Consider the following 15,469-nt stretch of genomic DNA (forward strand, 5'->3'; position numbering starts at 1 on the left):
ACATGCTACCACTGATGGGCCCTTCCCCAGTTCATACGTTCATGCCTTCATCTACATCTGCTGCTTAGGATATCCTGGGGGACCAGGATGGCATAATGGTTATGTTTCTGGACTCCCACATGGTCAACTATAGTTCGAGTCCTCGAACCAGCTGCTTCAAACCCATGATAAGCATATGCACATGCATGCCCAAGATCCTGAGAGGAGAATGAAGGAGAACGGATTACAGTGTGGCTAACCCCTCCTGGGAGATGATTTCTCTCTTTACATCTCTCTGGAAAACACATGTGCCCTATAACAAAAATCTCTCTTAAAAATCAAACCAAACCTACTTCTTTTTTGGGGGGAGGAGTTATCTTCCCCTCTCAAAGGCTCTTTGTTTTTGCAGATACTCCCAGCCTTTACAACACTACTTAGCACATAATCTGTGCTCAATAAATATTTACAAAATGAATATATGATCTAATAAACCCAGATAATCATGTTATTACCTTCCAAGTATGTCCTTATTTTAAAAGCATAGTTCAGGCATCAAACCATATTTATAAAGTAATTTCATGGTGATTTCATTCTATATCCAAGTTTCTTAAAGTGCATTAAAAGAGATCTAATATATTTCTCACTGAATTTTTTAATTAAAAAAAAAATCTTTCCCTTTTCAATCCCCAATCCTCATCTAGTCTCTTCTCAAAAACCTTTGGAAATTTTTTCTTTTTCCCCTTCCTTAATCCTAATGAATTCCTTGTCTCCATTTGTTTCCCCACCCACTTTTCTCTCAAAATTAAAAAACATAGGTGAATTTAACATTTTTTCTTTCTAGCATAAAAGACTCTTTCTCTCTATGCAGATGAAAGGAATGGAATGGAGTGGAAATTGAGTTGAAATTTAAGAACAGTCTTTGGAGAGTTGAAAAAAGAAGAATTATGATACTTTCTTATTAGTCATTTAAAATTGTCACATATATATGAATCATGTCTCCCCTTATACCTTAAAGTATTTTAAAAATAGAGTCAAAGAGAGCCAACACTCATAGGAGGAGATCTTTGTCTTTCTAAAACAGAGGGTATTGAAACACCCCAACCTCATAATGGATGGGCAGCACTCTATGTGGCTACCCTTAAGGCTATTTGATATGAATAAGGACACTTAATTCTTCTTTTGTTTCTTGTTTTGTTTTGTTTTTGAAAGATTTTTGCTATAGGGCACCCATGCTTGCCTGAGAGACAGAAAGCTAGAAATCCCCTCTCCCACCAGGGAGGTTGGCCATACCACAATCCCTTCGTCGCCATTCTCTTCTTGGGATTTTGGGCATGCCTGCATCCACACATGCCCAGTGTGAGTTTCAAGTCTCTGGGTACAGTACTAAAACTGCAGTCAGCCATGGGGGAGTCCAGAGCCTTATCTAAGCCACCTGCTGATCCCTAGATACTTAATCCTTAAGCAACATACCTAAAACCAATATAGGTTCCAGCTAGTGAAGCATTAATAAGGTGAAATGCGTCCCATCCCATGAGTTCCAGGAATTGGCATCAGTGTCCTTAAATCTGTAGCCAACAGCAAACTGATCATCAAAGTTCACTAGTAAGATTGGAAATTTAGTATTAAAAGTATAATTTTCGAAAAGTTAAACACATTGCTATAAAAAATATAAAGTGTCAATGATTTATTTAACTCAATGAGGGAAACAGCATGATGATAAAGCTGGTTTAAAGAAAATTTGAGAGACTAAATATGTTTCAGCACTGAAAGAAATGTGGAATTCCATTGCTGGCATAAGACAAAAATTGGCTATTGCCTTAGTGGACAATTAAGCACTTACCTTTGAGGTTATCTTTTCTACCAGACAATTTCATTTGCATTCCTATTGGACAATAATCATTTGTATCTTTCTCAATCTTCTACAAGCTAATATTTATACTTTTAGAAAGATAGAAAAATATTTAAACAAAAGAAAAATAGTAAAATACATACCTACAAAGAAGAAAATTATTCTTGGGTCTGCCCAGTATGACAGTGTAAAAACAGGATTATGTCTTTTCATTCTTACAAGTTTTGGAGACTCTTACTTTTCCCCAACAAAAACTTTATTCAGTTCATTCAATTTATTTATTAAATAAATATATGCATATATATTTATTAAATAAATATATGCATATATATTTATTTATAACAATAACTTACAGATACTAATCAATGGTAAACTAGTTTTTAAAAAGATCGTAAATATTTTGCTCACTAGCCAGTCCTTTCTTTTAGGCAAAGTGCTCTTTTGATGACAGATAAATGAACAGATACACACTATTGTGACCATACAAGACCATACAAGACCATACAAGAAAAAAAAGGTTTGGATTTTTTGCTCTTGTAAACATAAGTTTATCATTTCTAGTCTTCAAGAATTATGTGCGCTTGAACTTTCATAACTGTCCTCATTTTTTTGTTTTTTCTTTTCTCACGTCCACCATCCACCACCCACTCTCTACCAACCACTTGCCCCCAACTATCACTGTCATCCACACCCATCCTCTCCACCATCACATCTTCAGACTCCTCATCCTCTGTTGTGAAGTGCAGACACTCTTTTCTTAACATTAGCCATAAAAATAAAAAGAAACAGACCTGTCGCCATCAGCAAACCATGCATAAAATATGGTAGACCATGCTGTGCTATTATGTTATCAATATGTCATCATCAAAAGAAATCACCATTATTTAAATTTTTAAATATTATATTTCATGTAGCTATTATTTACAGAGCATTATTTTAGGTGGTATATGTAAGCATGTGCATGCACACACACATGTATATATGTTCATATGTATGTAAAACCTGTATAGTTACACCCATTTTACAGATGATGAAAATGGCCATTATGGGGCTTAACCTGCCCAAGGTCACACAGCCAGTGGCAGAATTACTAACCCACTTTCCAGTCACTTTCTACATATAGGCATGTACAGCTCTCTGTTGGCATGTCAATACTCCAAAGAGCTAAGGCAACTCATCTCCTTGGTTTATTCAAGCAGGAAAATGATGTGGCTAACTACAGCATGCACTTCATAAGGCAATTCAGCTAACTATACTCAGCGAAATTACTCCAATGACTCCTCATCAGATAACGTAGTCAGAAACAAAATTTTACATCAGGTCTCAACATATAGAGGGGAAAAATGATATTATCAAAGACTACCAACATCACAGAAAGAGACAAAAATGGACTTCATGTAATTTCCTCAAAGAAGAATGCATTTTTGCCTATGAGACTTCTTGCCAAAAAAGGAAAGTGGGTTCTAATTGTTATGTAGCCTCACCTGAAACTGATTAGTCCTCTAACTATAAAACTACTAATTTAAGGAAAATACAATAGTCAAGGAAGCATAATGACATTATAGGGATAAAATTAACTGAATCTGGGGAGACTAGATATTTAACCCCTAAATCTAGATGGAGAGAACTCTGCAGGATCAACCACCCAGTCTGTTTAATAAATAAATGGCAAAAAGGGAGAAAGAGAGTGAGAGTGAAGAGTACAGAAGGGATTTTATAGATTTTTTAAAAAGACACAAATGATCTCAAGTCAAACAATATATGTTAAAAATGTGAGGAAAAAATGAGTAACTATTGATTATTTGATGATACTAACAGAATAAAGCTAGTAAATTTTTTCAGTATGATATTAGTATTATGCTTATGTTGTTTCAAGTATCCTATCTTTTAGAGATATGCTTAAAGATTTATAAGTCAAATGGTATACTAAGAACTGATCCAAAATAATTCATAGATTTGGAAAACATGGGAGAGGATGCAGGTAAAACTATTTATATCATGAAATGATGAACTTGAAGCCATCTGATGAATACATGGGAATCATTATCCTAGTATTTATACTTTTATATAAACTTAGTATTTTCTATAAGAAACTGTTAGAGAAAAAAAAATCTCACTAGGTTGTACACAGATAAATTAAACAAATTAATAAAATTATCTTTGTAATTGTTTATGTGTGTTTCTCTGAGAGAGGCAGCTATTAGGTATTACTGGTCTATAAGAAAAATCTCTTCACTTATAATTTGAACTCCATCTTACTGAACTCAATTTTTGTTTCAGGTGACTGAGAAAAGTGTCATTTTTACCTGTTCTCACCACTACTAGAAAAGCAGTCTCAAAATCAGTTCGAGTCCAAGATTAAGTCCTTAAACAATACAGAATCAGAAAATGGTCTGTGGTGCCCGTATACAAAGCTTCCCAGAAATCATGCATCAGGTTTTGTTAGCAGAGAATCATTTAAATGATACAAGAAGTCAGTTAAGAAATAGTATTGATCACCTTTGCTTTGTAAGAACTAATTTTACTAGTTATTTGAAAACTTCTACTAGATATTAAGTATGCCGTTAAATGACCAAGATTGAAAAACAGGAAAGATAAGTAAATCTCATTATAAAATAATCAGGAGGCTAAGTAAAACCAAAGAAGTAATTGCACACCAAATTACTGGGCTCTTTCTGCTTGCCACTTTTAATTTTTTTTTTTTTTTGAGTTTCACTCTCTTTATTCTGTCACCTACTCTCTATGGTGGAATTTTAGTAAAAAATCAAAGATATTCTCTAAAAAAATAAATACATGCATATTTAAACTTATTCCTTTAAAAAAAAGTAGATGAGAATAGAGAGAGAAAGGTATGCAAGAAATAAATGAGAATAAACACATTTTGGCAGAAGAGACAAGAGAACTTCAGAGTCTGATACACAAATTTCTTCTCTAACCAAGCTAATAGTATTTAAGTGGCTGAAGTGATTGGTGGAACTTATCTCAGTTTTAGCAAACATGTTAATACTGCTTCTTGCAACACATTTATCAACAAAAAAATATAACTGGTATCAGTGGTAATGCTGTTGGCCGCAAATAACATCTGAAGATAGATAGCCTAAACAGTAAGCAAAATTTGTTATCTTGAAGAGTGAAAATCTTGAGATGGGGTGACTTTTAAAAAAGAAAAGATTTAAATCTGGAGACTGGTTCAAGTCAGTGGCATTGCCAGACACCAGGCTGCATGGCTACAGGCCCTAACGGCCAGGACCCATCGCTCATCCCTGCTCCTACTCTTTGTTGGACTTCAGGCTTGTTTCTTGGGCTTTTAAAATGAACTTGTACCCCTCCCCACCCCATCTAGAGAGCAGATTAAGCCAGAGGCATTGCTGGACACCAGGCTGCCTGTGGCTGCAGGCCCTAATGGCTGGGACCCATTGCTCATCCTCTGCCCCTTCCCTACTTACCTTTGGACTCTCAGAATATCAGTGTTTTGAATAGTGCAGGCTGTGCACGTGTGGCACGCAATTTTTTTCTTTGCTCCTGTGATGAAGCTTATTAGGTCAGTTGGAGGCTCACCACTTCTTAGAAACAGGGAGGACTTTAGGTCACCCAGGACCAGTGACAACAGTGCATGTTACTGGTGAGCAGCAGGTAGCCAGACCAGAAAAGAGATCACCAGTTTTCTAATACTGCACACCTTTTAACACTCACAGATACCTTGAATAAGTTAGAAAGGAACGTATAGATCACCAGATAACTACGAAGTATAGCAGAGGCTTAAGAAATATGAGCAGCCAACAAAATGTCTCTCCCCCAAGGGAAATCATCAAGCCCACATCACCCACAGTCAATACAATGGACATCATGGACATGTTGGACAAGCAATTCAAAATATTTGTAGTGACCAAACTAACTGAGATGGAAGAAAAAAGAGACAATGAGCTCCAGGAGATGAGGAAGTCCTTTCATGATTTGAAAGAAGAAATAGACACCTTAAAAAAGAACCAGATGGAACTTTTAGAGTTTAAGAATGTGATACAAGAAATCAAAACCACCCTTGAAAGTATAAAAAGTAGATTAGATCAGGCAGAAATTGAATCTCAGACAAAACATCTGACCTAGAAAAAGTTTGAAAGAACAACCAAGAAAAATGAGGATAATATATGAGGAATACTGGATACCATCAAGTGCCCCAATATCTGGATAATTGGTATCCCAGAAGAGGAAGAAAATAATAAGGGAATTGATCATTTATGCCATGAAATCCTGGAAGAAAACTTTCCAAAACTAGAAAGACATTCAAATATCCATACTCCAGAAATACACAGGACCCCGAGTAGAATCAAACCAAGAAGATCCTCTCCAAGGCACATCATAGCCAGACTGGCAAAAACAACAGAAAAAGACAAGATACTAAAGTTGGCAAGAGGGAAATGTCAAATTACTTACAAAGGTCACCCCATCAGGCTAGCATCGGACCTCTCATTGGAAACAATGCAGGAAAGGAAAGAACAGAAAAATATAGTCAAAGTGTTGAATGAAAAACAATTTCAACCAAGAATACTATACCCAGCAAGATTATATTTCATATGGGAAAAAAAAGATAAAAAATATTCTCAGATAAACAAAATCTAAAGGAATTTATCTACTTAGGTCACCCCATCAGGCTAGCATCGGACCTCTCATTGGAAACAATGCAGGAAAGGAAAGAACAGAAAAATATAGTCAAAGTGTTGAATGAAAAACAATTTCAACCAAGAATACTATACCCAGCAAGATTATATTTCATATGGGAAAAAAAAGATAAAAAATATTCTCAGATAAACAAAATCTAAAGGAATTTATCTACTTCAGACTGGCTCTTCAAGAGGTTCTGAAGGGAGTGTTATACCAGGAAAACTAAAATTCAGATGGACAGCTATAAGAGAACAAAAAGCAGCCAAGAAAATGGCTCACTTAATGATAGGAACAGGTCCGGAAATACGGTGATTTCTCCCTTTCTGTCTCTCTATCTCTCTTTGTCTTTCTGGCGAGCATATATGCCCTATAGCAAAAATCTCTCCAAGAAAAAAAGAGAAAAAAAGAAAGAATGACAACTCACTGATAAGGACATACATAGACAGAAAGTCTGAAAGTGAAGAGCTGGCAAAAGATATTCCATGCAAATGGAAATTTTAAAAAGGCTGGAGTTGTGATACTGATTTCAGACAAAATAGGCTTCAATACAAAGACTGAAAGAAAAGACAAAGAAGGGCATTATATGACAGTAAATAAGTAACCCATCAAGAAGATATAACACTTGGGGAATCAGCAGTTAGCGTAATGGCTATGTCTCTGGACTCCCATGTAGTCGACTGTGGTTCGTGTCCCAGACCTGGTGGCTTAGAACTCACGCTGGGTGCGTGTGCATGCGTGCCCAAGATCCCGAGAGGAGAATGGAGGAGAAGGGATTGTGGCATGACCATCCTCCCTGGGGGGTGATTTCTCGCTTTCTGTCTCTATGTCTCTCTCTGTCTGTCTGGTGAGCGCATGCGCCCTATAGCGAAAACCTCTCTAAAAGAAAAAAAAAAAGATATAACACTTATAAATATACACCCAACTCAGAAGCACCTAAATATGCGAAGGAAAGACTACTGGAGCTAAAAGGAGAGATAGAGAGCAATACTATAATTGTTGGGGATCTCAACACCCCATTATCTCCTTTAGACAGATCTTCTAGGCAAAAAAATAAATAGAGAGATACAGGACCTAAAGGATACTATAAATCAAATGGACTTGATAGATATTTATAGAACTTTCCGCCCTAAGACCACAAAAAATACTTTTTTCACGCCGGCATGGAACCTTTTCAAAGATTGACCATATCTTAGGACAGAAATCAAGCCTTTCCAGATTCAAAGGCAGGGGGGATGGCCATGCCTCAATCCCCTCTCCTCCATTCTCCTCTCAGGAACTTGGGCACACATGCACATGCACCCGGTGTGAGTTTAAGCCACTGGGTCCAGGACTCAAACCATGGTTGACTGCATGGGAGTCCAGCGACATAGCCATTATGCTAACTGCTGGTCCCTGAACAACCTAGTTCTGAATGACTTAACTACTGAAGAAATTAAGTATGACATAAAAAAAAAATATGGAAACAAATGATAATGAGTATACAAGTTTCTATAACCTATGGGACATGGCAAAAGCAGTCATAAAAGGGAAATTCATAGCAATTAATGTGTATAAGAAAAAGATGGAATGGTAGAAAATAGATAACCTAACATCATGCCTCAGGGAATTGGAAAAACAACAACAACAACAGAAAATTCCAGGTGAAAAGAAATAATAAAGGCTCGAGCAGAAATAAATGAAGTAGAAAATAAACCATACAGAAAATAAATGAAAGCAAAACTTGATTCTTTGAAAAGATGAACAAGATCAACACACCATTGGCTAGACTGATAAAGAAGAAGAAAGAGATGAACCATATAAACCAAATACATGATGAAACAGGCAACATTACAACAGACATAATAGAAATACAAAATATCATTAGAGGATACTAAGAGCAACTATACGCCAACAAACTAGAGAACTTGGACGAGATGGACAAATTCCTGGATGCGTATAATCTACAAAGATTGAATCAGGAAGACACAGAAAACCTGAATAGACCCGTAATAAGCCAGGAGAGTGAATCAGTTATAAATAACCTCGTGACAAAGAAAAACCCAGGTCCAGATGGCTTTACTACTGAATTCTACAAAACTTTTAAGGAAGAGTTAATCCCTAACCTACTCAAATTATTTCTGAAGATTCAAAAGAAAGAGAATCTTCCAAATTCATTTTATGAAGCCTCCATCATCCTCATTCTCAAAACAGATAAGGATATGACAATAAAAGGAAAACTACAGACCAGTATCATTGATGAATATAGATGCAAAAATTCTCAACAAGATACTCACAAATCATATCCAACAACATATAAAAAAGATTATTCATCATGACCAGATAGGCTTTATTCCAAGGATGGGAGGGTGATTCAATATATGCAAAACCATAAATTTAATACACCATATTAACAGAAAGAAAGATAAAAACCATATGATCATTTCAATTGATACAGAGAAAGGATTTGATAAAATACAACATACTTTCATGATTAAGACCCTCAATAAGATTGGTGCAGAAGGATCATTTCTCAACACAATAAATGTCACCTATGAAAAACCTACAGCTAACATTATACTGAATGAGGAAAAGCTAAAAGCTTTTCCACTAAAAACTGGTACTAGGCAAGGCTGCCTACTTTCTTCAATGCTTTTTAATATAGTGCTAGAAGTCTTAGTTGATGCAATAAGAAAAGAGAACAATATAAAAGGCATTCGAATAGGCAAAGAAGAGTTGAAACTATCTTTATTTGCAGATGACATGATGGTATACTTAGAAGACCCAAAGGTTTCCATGAAAAAACTTCTTGAAGTAATACTTGAATACAGTAAAGTGGCAAGATACAAAATCAACATCCAAAAATCTATAGGATTTCTGTATATGAACAAGTTGAACAAAGTAGAGCTAAAGAAAAGAATCCCTTTCACCATAGACACAAAATGTATAAGAAACCTAGGGATACACCTAACTAAGGAAGTCAAAGACCTTTACAAAGAAAACTATGAAAATCTTTAAAAAGATATTGAGAAGGACATACAAAAGTGGAAAGACATCTCATGTACCTGGATTGGAAGAATTAACATAATAAAAATGGCAATTCTACCCAAATTAACCCACGTATTTAATGCAATTCCAATCAAAGTACCAGAGATATTCTTCACAGACCTAGAAAAGATACTCATAGACTTTGTCTAGAATCCTAAAAGACCTCACAAAGCCAAAGTAATCCTTGCAAGAAGAGTGGAGTGGGAGGCATATCACTCCCTGGTCCCAAGATATACTATGAAGCTGTGATCATCAAAGTAGCACAGTACTGGTACAAAAACAGAGATGTGGACCAATGGAATAGAATTCAGATCCCAGAAATAAACCCCAAAGCTGACAGCCAACTAATTTTTATTTTAGAGGATTTTGCTATAGGGCATATGCGCTCGCTAGACAGACAGAGACAGAGACAGAAAGCAAGAAATCACCCCCCCCAGGGGGGATGGCCACACCACAATCCCTTCTCCTCCATTCTCCTCTTGGGATCTTGGGCATGCATGCCCACATGCTTGGCCATTGAGTACAGACTTGAACTGCGGTCGACTACATGGAAGTCCAGCGATATAGCCATTATGCTAACTGCTGGTCCCAGACCCAACTGATTTTTGACAAAGCATACCAGTCAATCCATTCAGAAAAGGAAAACCTCTTTAGTAAATGGTGCTAGAAAAACTGGGTATCCACCTACAGAAAGATGAAATTGAACCCCCATCTTTCACCATTAACAAAAGTCAACTTAAAATGGATCAAACATCTGAACCTAAGACCTCAAACTATAAAACTACTGGTGGAAAATACTGGGGAAACTCTGGGAGACATTGGGGTAGGCAAAGACTTCTTAAATAAGACCCCCAAAGCACAGACAATAATCCCTAAAATAGACAAGTGGGACTATCAGTCTAAGAAGTTTCTGCACAGCAAAGGACACAGTAACAAGTGTGAACCGACAACCCTCAGGATGAGAGAATATTTTTGTAAAATATGCCTCAGACAAGGGACTGATAACCAGAATACATAGGGAACTCAAGCACCACACACACACACACACACACACACATAAATCATTAACCCAATTAAAAGATGGGAAAATGAGCTGAACAAAAATCTCTCCAAGGAAAACATACAAACAGCCAAAAAGCATATGAGGAAATGCTCAACATCCCTCATCATAAGGGAGATGCAGATTAAAACCACAATGAGACCTAACCTAACCCCTGTCAGAATGGCAAAGATTAAAAATATAAAAAGTGATAAGTGTTAGCAGGGATGTGGTAAAAAGGGATCTCTCCTACATTGTTGGTGAGAATGTAAACTGGTTCAGCCACTGTGGAGAACAGTATGAAGTTTCCTTTTTTTTTTTTTTTTTCAGGAGAAGCTTTTTTGCTATAGGGCGTGTGCGCTCTCCAGAAAAACAGAAAGAGACAGAGACACAGAAAGAGAGAAATCACCCCCCAGGGAGGATGGCCACACCACAATCTCTTCTCCTCCATTCTCATCTCGGGATCTTGGGCACGCACAGGTGCCCAGCATGAGTTTAAGTCACCGGGTCCGGGACTCGAACTGCGGTTGACTACCTGGGAGTCCAACGAAATAGCCGTTATGCTAATTGCTAGTCCCTAGTTTCCTTAAAAATCTACAAATAGAACTACCATTTGATCCAGCAATTCCACTTCTGGATATCTACCCAAAGGACAGGAGAATGTTCAGTCGGAAAAGCACTTGCACATCAATATTTATTGCAGCATTATTCATGCATGGAACCAACCTGAGTGTCTACAAACTAATGAATGGATTGAAAAAGTGTGGCACAAATACTCTATGGAATACTACTCAGCCATAAAAAACAATAAGACTCTGGCATTTGACAGAAAGTGGTTGGATATGGAGGGTCTACTGCTGAGTGAAGCAAGCCAGGATATGAAAGATATTGTATGTATCCACTTAATATATACCAACTCTCCACACTTTATGGTAGAGATCAAAATATTAGAGGGCATAAAAACAGTGAAAATAGTGATGATGAAGACAGCGTGGAATGGGGTGGGAGAAGAGTATGGAGAAGGATAGCAAGAGAACAAATAGAGAGGCATGACATTAGTGGGACACAGAAATAGTTTATCACCTGTTGATGATGATGATGTGTATAGTATTCTCAACTGGACTGGTCTAAGAAGTATTTCATGTAGGATAAAGTCTTTTTATAAGCAAAATGATAAATAGTGATTGTTTAAAAATAATTGGAATAATAATAATTTGGAAAAAAACGAAAAGCTATTTGATGATGATGATGATGGGGATTTTAAGGTCTTTATATTGACTGACATGCATGGTATTCCTTCTGGAAAAAGAAATGTAATACATTGTAAAGTGATATGTGATTCAATGTAATATAAACAATATATTTATTATAATAAATAAAAATAAAATAAAAAATAAAAACACTAAGTAAGAAAATAAATAAACAAACAGAAAGAGAATGACCAATTGTGTCAAATGTTTCTAGTATTTCTAGTAAGCAAGGACTTTGAGGAACTTCTGTTAGGTTTAGCAATGTATAATACATTAATGATAAAAATGATTTAGGTGGTGTAGATTGGATGAAAACTTGACTGGAAACCTTTCAAAACAGGATAAAAAATAAATTGAAAACATTAAGTTTGTGTAAACCATTCTGTTATAATGACATGAAGGTGTTCATACTGAAGCTATAAATTTTAGGTGACCAACTCAAATTTATAAGATATAAAACATTTTTTACATTTCCTTTCATTGGCTTCAATATTCTGTTGAATTTATACACAAAGTGTATTGTAGTATTGTTTGTAATGTAACAATAAAATGTTAGAAAATTTTAACTATTAGTTAAGGATTGGTTTAATAAAATGTGGTCTGCAGAAAAAAAAAAGAAAAGATTTACTTAATTTTATTTATTACTATTATTACTTTTTAATTTGCTATAGGACATGAGTGTTCACTGGGGTGGAGTGAGGAGGTGGAGTGAGAAAGCAAGCCACCAGGTCTGGGACTTGAACCATGATCTGCCATGTGGGAGTCCAGTATGTTAACTTTTACAACACCTGCTGGTCCCTGGGGTGGCTTTGACAATTTCCATATTCCTTCTCTGCCATCTTCAGCTAATTAGGTTTGTTCCTGGTAACCATACCATCATAATTGTTTAAAAAAAAAAATGTTGCTGTTGTTTCTGGCATTAAAACAGCATAATATCTACTAGTAGAAGAGAGGTGATTTTTCCTATGTGATTCACAATAAAAAGCAAGATACCCTTTGCCCGAGGTCCTTGGCAGAGCTACCTGATGTCTCAGTGAAAAGATCTTGATCAAAAACCTGTCTGTAATATACTTGTTAGCAAAAATAATGAGATGTTCCACTTGGAGGATGGGTGTTGACAGATAAAGTTTTAACCTTGAGTAAGATGGAGGATAGATGAATGGTGTTCTCCTGGGTAGGAGAAAAGGTTGAGTATCTGTTTAAACAAGTTCCTATAATTTGGATCAGTATTTCCTTTTTATTTTTTTTAATTATTTATTTAATTGAATATTATTTTTCAATGTGACCAAAGAGAGAGAAGGAAAGTGAGAAAGCAAGCCACCAGGTCTGGGACTCAAACCATGGTAGGCCATGCATGTGGAAGTCCAGCATCTTAACCACCCTGCCTTCTGCCAGCCTGAGGATCAGTATTTTTCAAATACTGATGTTTAGAATCTCCTGTGATCTTATTAAGAGGCAGATTTTGGTTCAGAATGTCTAGACTGAGCCCTGAGATCCAGCATTTCCAATAAGCTCTTGATGGTTCTGACAGTGCTGGTCCATACACAGCATTCCGTGTAGACAGAATTTTAGAGTCTAAATAACAACATGAAAAGCAGTCTAATATGATGCTTTCTGATTTGAATTACACTTTCTAGCTGGTCTAATGAATATAACTTAAATTCTCAAGGCCAGATAGGGATAGGAAGAAGTAAGGAGAGAAAGAAAGAAAGAAAGAAAGAAAGAAAGAAAGAAAGAAAGAAAGCAAGCAAGCAAGCAAGCAAGCGAGCGAGCGAGCAGTTGATCCAGTAACAAGAATCTCTGAAGCAGTGGGATTTCTGCTCACTTTTCTAATTTGTCAAGGCTATTCTGTAGTGACAAATTAGAGAACTGGGAAGAAATAAAAGGGACAGTGTTTAATAAGGACGTTTGGGAGGGGGGAGAAAACAAATAAACTGTACCAATAAAATCCTGGGAATGGTGACAAATGAATATACAAGGCAGTATAAAAGACCTTGGGGTCCCTGCAATAGCAAGCTCTATTGAAATACTGTAGTGATGTTAGACTTATAAAACTTACCCTGCCTTAGGGATGCCCAACAATGTATAGATTATGTTCTGGGCAATGTAGATCTGGAGGATGAAGATTTTTGCCTCCTATTATTCCTAAAAAGGAACTATAGCAGATTTAGGGACAGGTCATAGGGAAGGACGGAAGGAAGAAGAATCTTCATTTTGAGATGGAGAAGGCTAAAAGTCACACACACGAAAAACTTCAGAAGATATGCACTGACTTGGGGGTGGAAGAGAAACAAAATTCTTTTTTATCTTGACACTTCAGATAATAAAAAGGAACAGGATTCAGTAGCAGAATGATTGCGAATGAAAAGATCTCATCAGGAATCCTGAGCCTGAATCCCTTCCAGTCCCACCTACCCTGTGTTTCGGCACACTTTGCTAACTTCTCCAAGACTCAAGTTTCCTGTCTGTAAAATAAGGAAAATACCATCTTCCTTTCAGAGAGTAGTAAATGTTAGAGAAAAACAGGAAACGTGTTTGTCTCAGGTTAGGTACTTAATATACAAATACAGATATGGTTATAATAATTCATGATAAAGAATTTAAATTGGGAAATCAGCAGATGGCATAACGGTTACATTGCTGGACTCCCACGTCTTTGACGGTGGTTCAAGTCCCTAACCCCATGGCTTAACACTCATGCCAAGTGCGTGTGTATGCCCAAGATCCTGAGAGGAGAATGGAGAAGGGATTGTGGTGTGGCCATCCCCCCAGGGGGTGATTTCTAACTTTCTGTCTCTCTGTCTCTCTGGCAACCATGCATGCCCTATAGCAAAAAACAAACAAACAAACAAACAAAACAAACAAACAAACAAAAAACACTCTCTAGGGACCAGCAGTTAGCATAATGACTATGTCGCTGGACTCCCATGTAGTCGACCACAGTTCACGTCCTAGACCTGGTAGCTTAAAACTCACGCTGGGCACATGTGCGTGCATGCCCAAGATCCTGAGAGGAGAATGGAGGAGAAGGGATTGTGGTGTGGTCATCCCCCCTGGGGGGTGATTTCTCGCTTTCTGTCTGTCTCTCTGTGTCTGTCTGGTGAGCACATGCACCCTATAGCAAAATAAATAAATTAAAAAAAAAAAAACTCTCAAAAAAAAAAAAAAACACTCTCTAAAAAAATAAAGTAAAATAAAATAAGTAAGAGTTTAAATTAGGCTGCATACAACAAACGTCCTCCCAAAGCTCCTGAAATAATAGCAATAGTGGCCAACTTACACCTGAGAAACCAGGCATCGCGTGGAGGTCCATCATCTCACCCACTACCTTCTTCCCAGCCTGACAGCATTGATAACGTGAATATATGTCATTATCTCTTGGGGAACAGGGAGATCTCTTATAAGCTCTGAAGATTCCCCTACCCTTGTCCTCTCTAAGCCAGTCAAATGCTCCTTCTCTGCTTTCAATAGCAGAAGTCTAATAGTGGAAGAACACTTAGCATCAACTTTTTCATTGATCTTCATTAGGCATAAAATTCATCCAAATTATTGATTGTTTTCCCAAAACACCATTACTGTAAGAGTCCTTACACTGGGCCTTGATTTTCCTGTGTCTCAGTGTTTTGTAAATTTTTCTTAAATATGAAAACGAATGCCCAGACTGCCATG

Source organism: Tupaia chinensis, unplaced genomic scaffold, assembly GCF_000334495.1.
Source record: "Tupaia chinensis unplaced genomic scaffold, TupChi_1.0 Scaffold000101_1, whole genome shotgun sequence".
NCBI classification, from domain to species: Eukaryota; Metazoa; Chordata; class Mammalia; order Scandentia; family Tupaiidae; genus Tupaia; species Tupaia belangeri.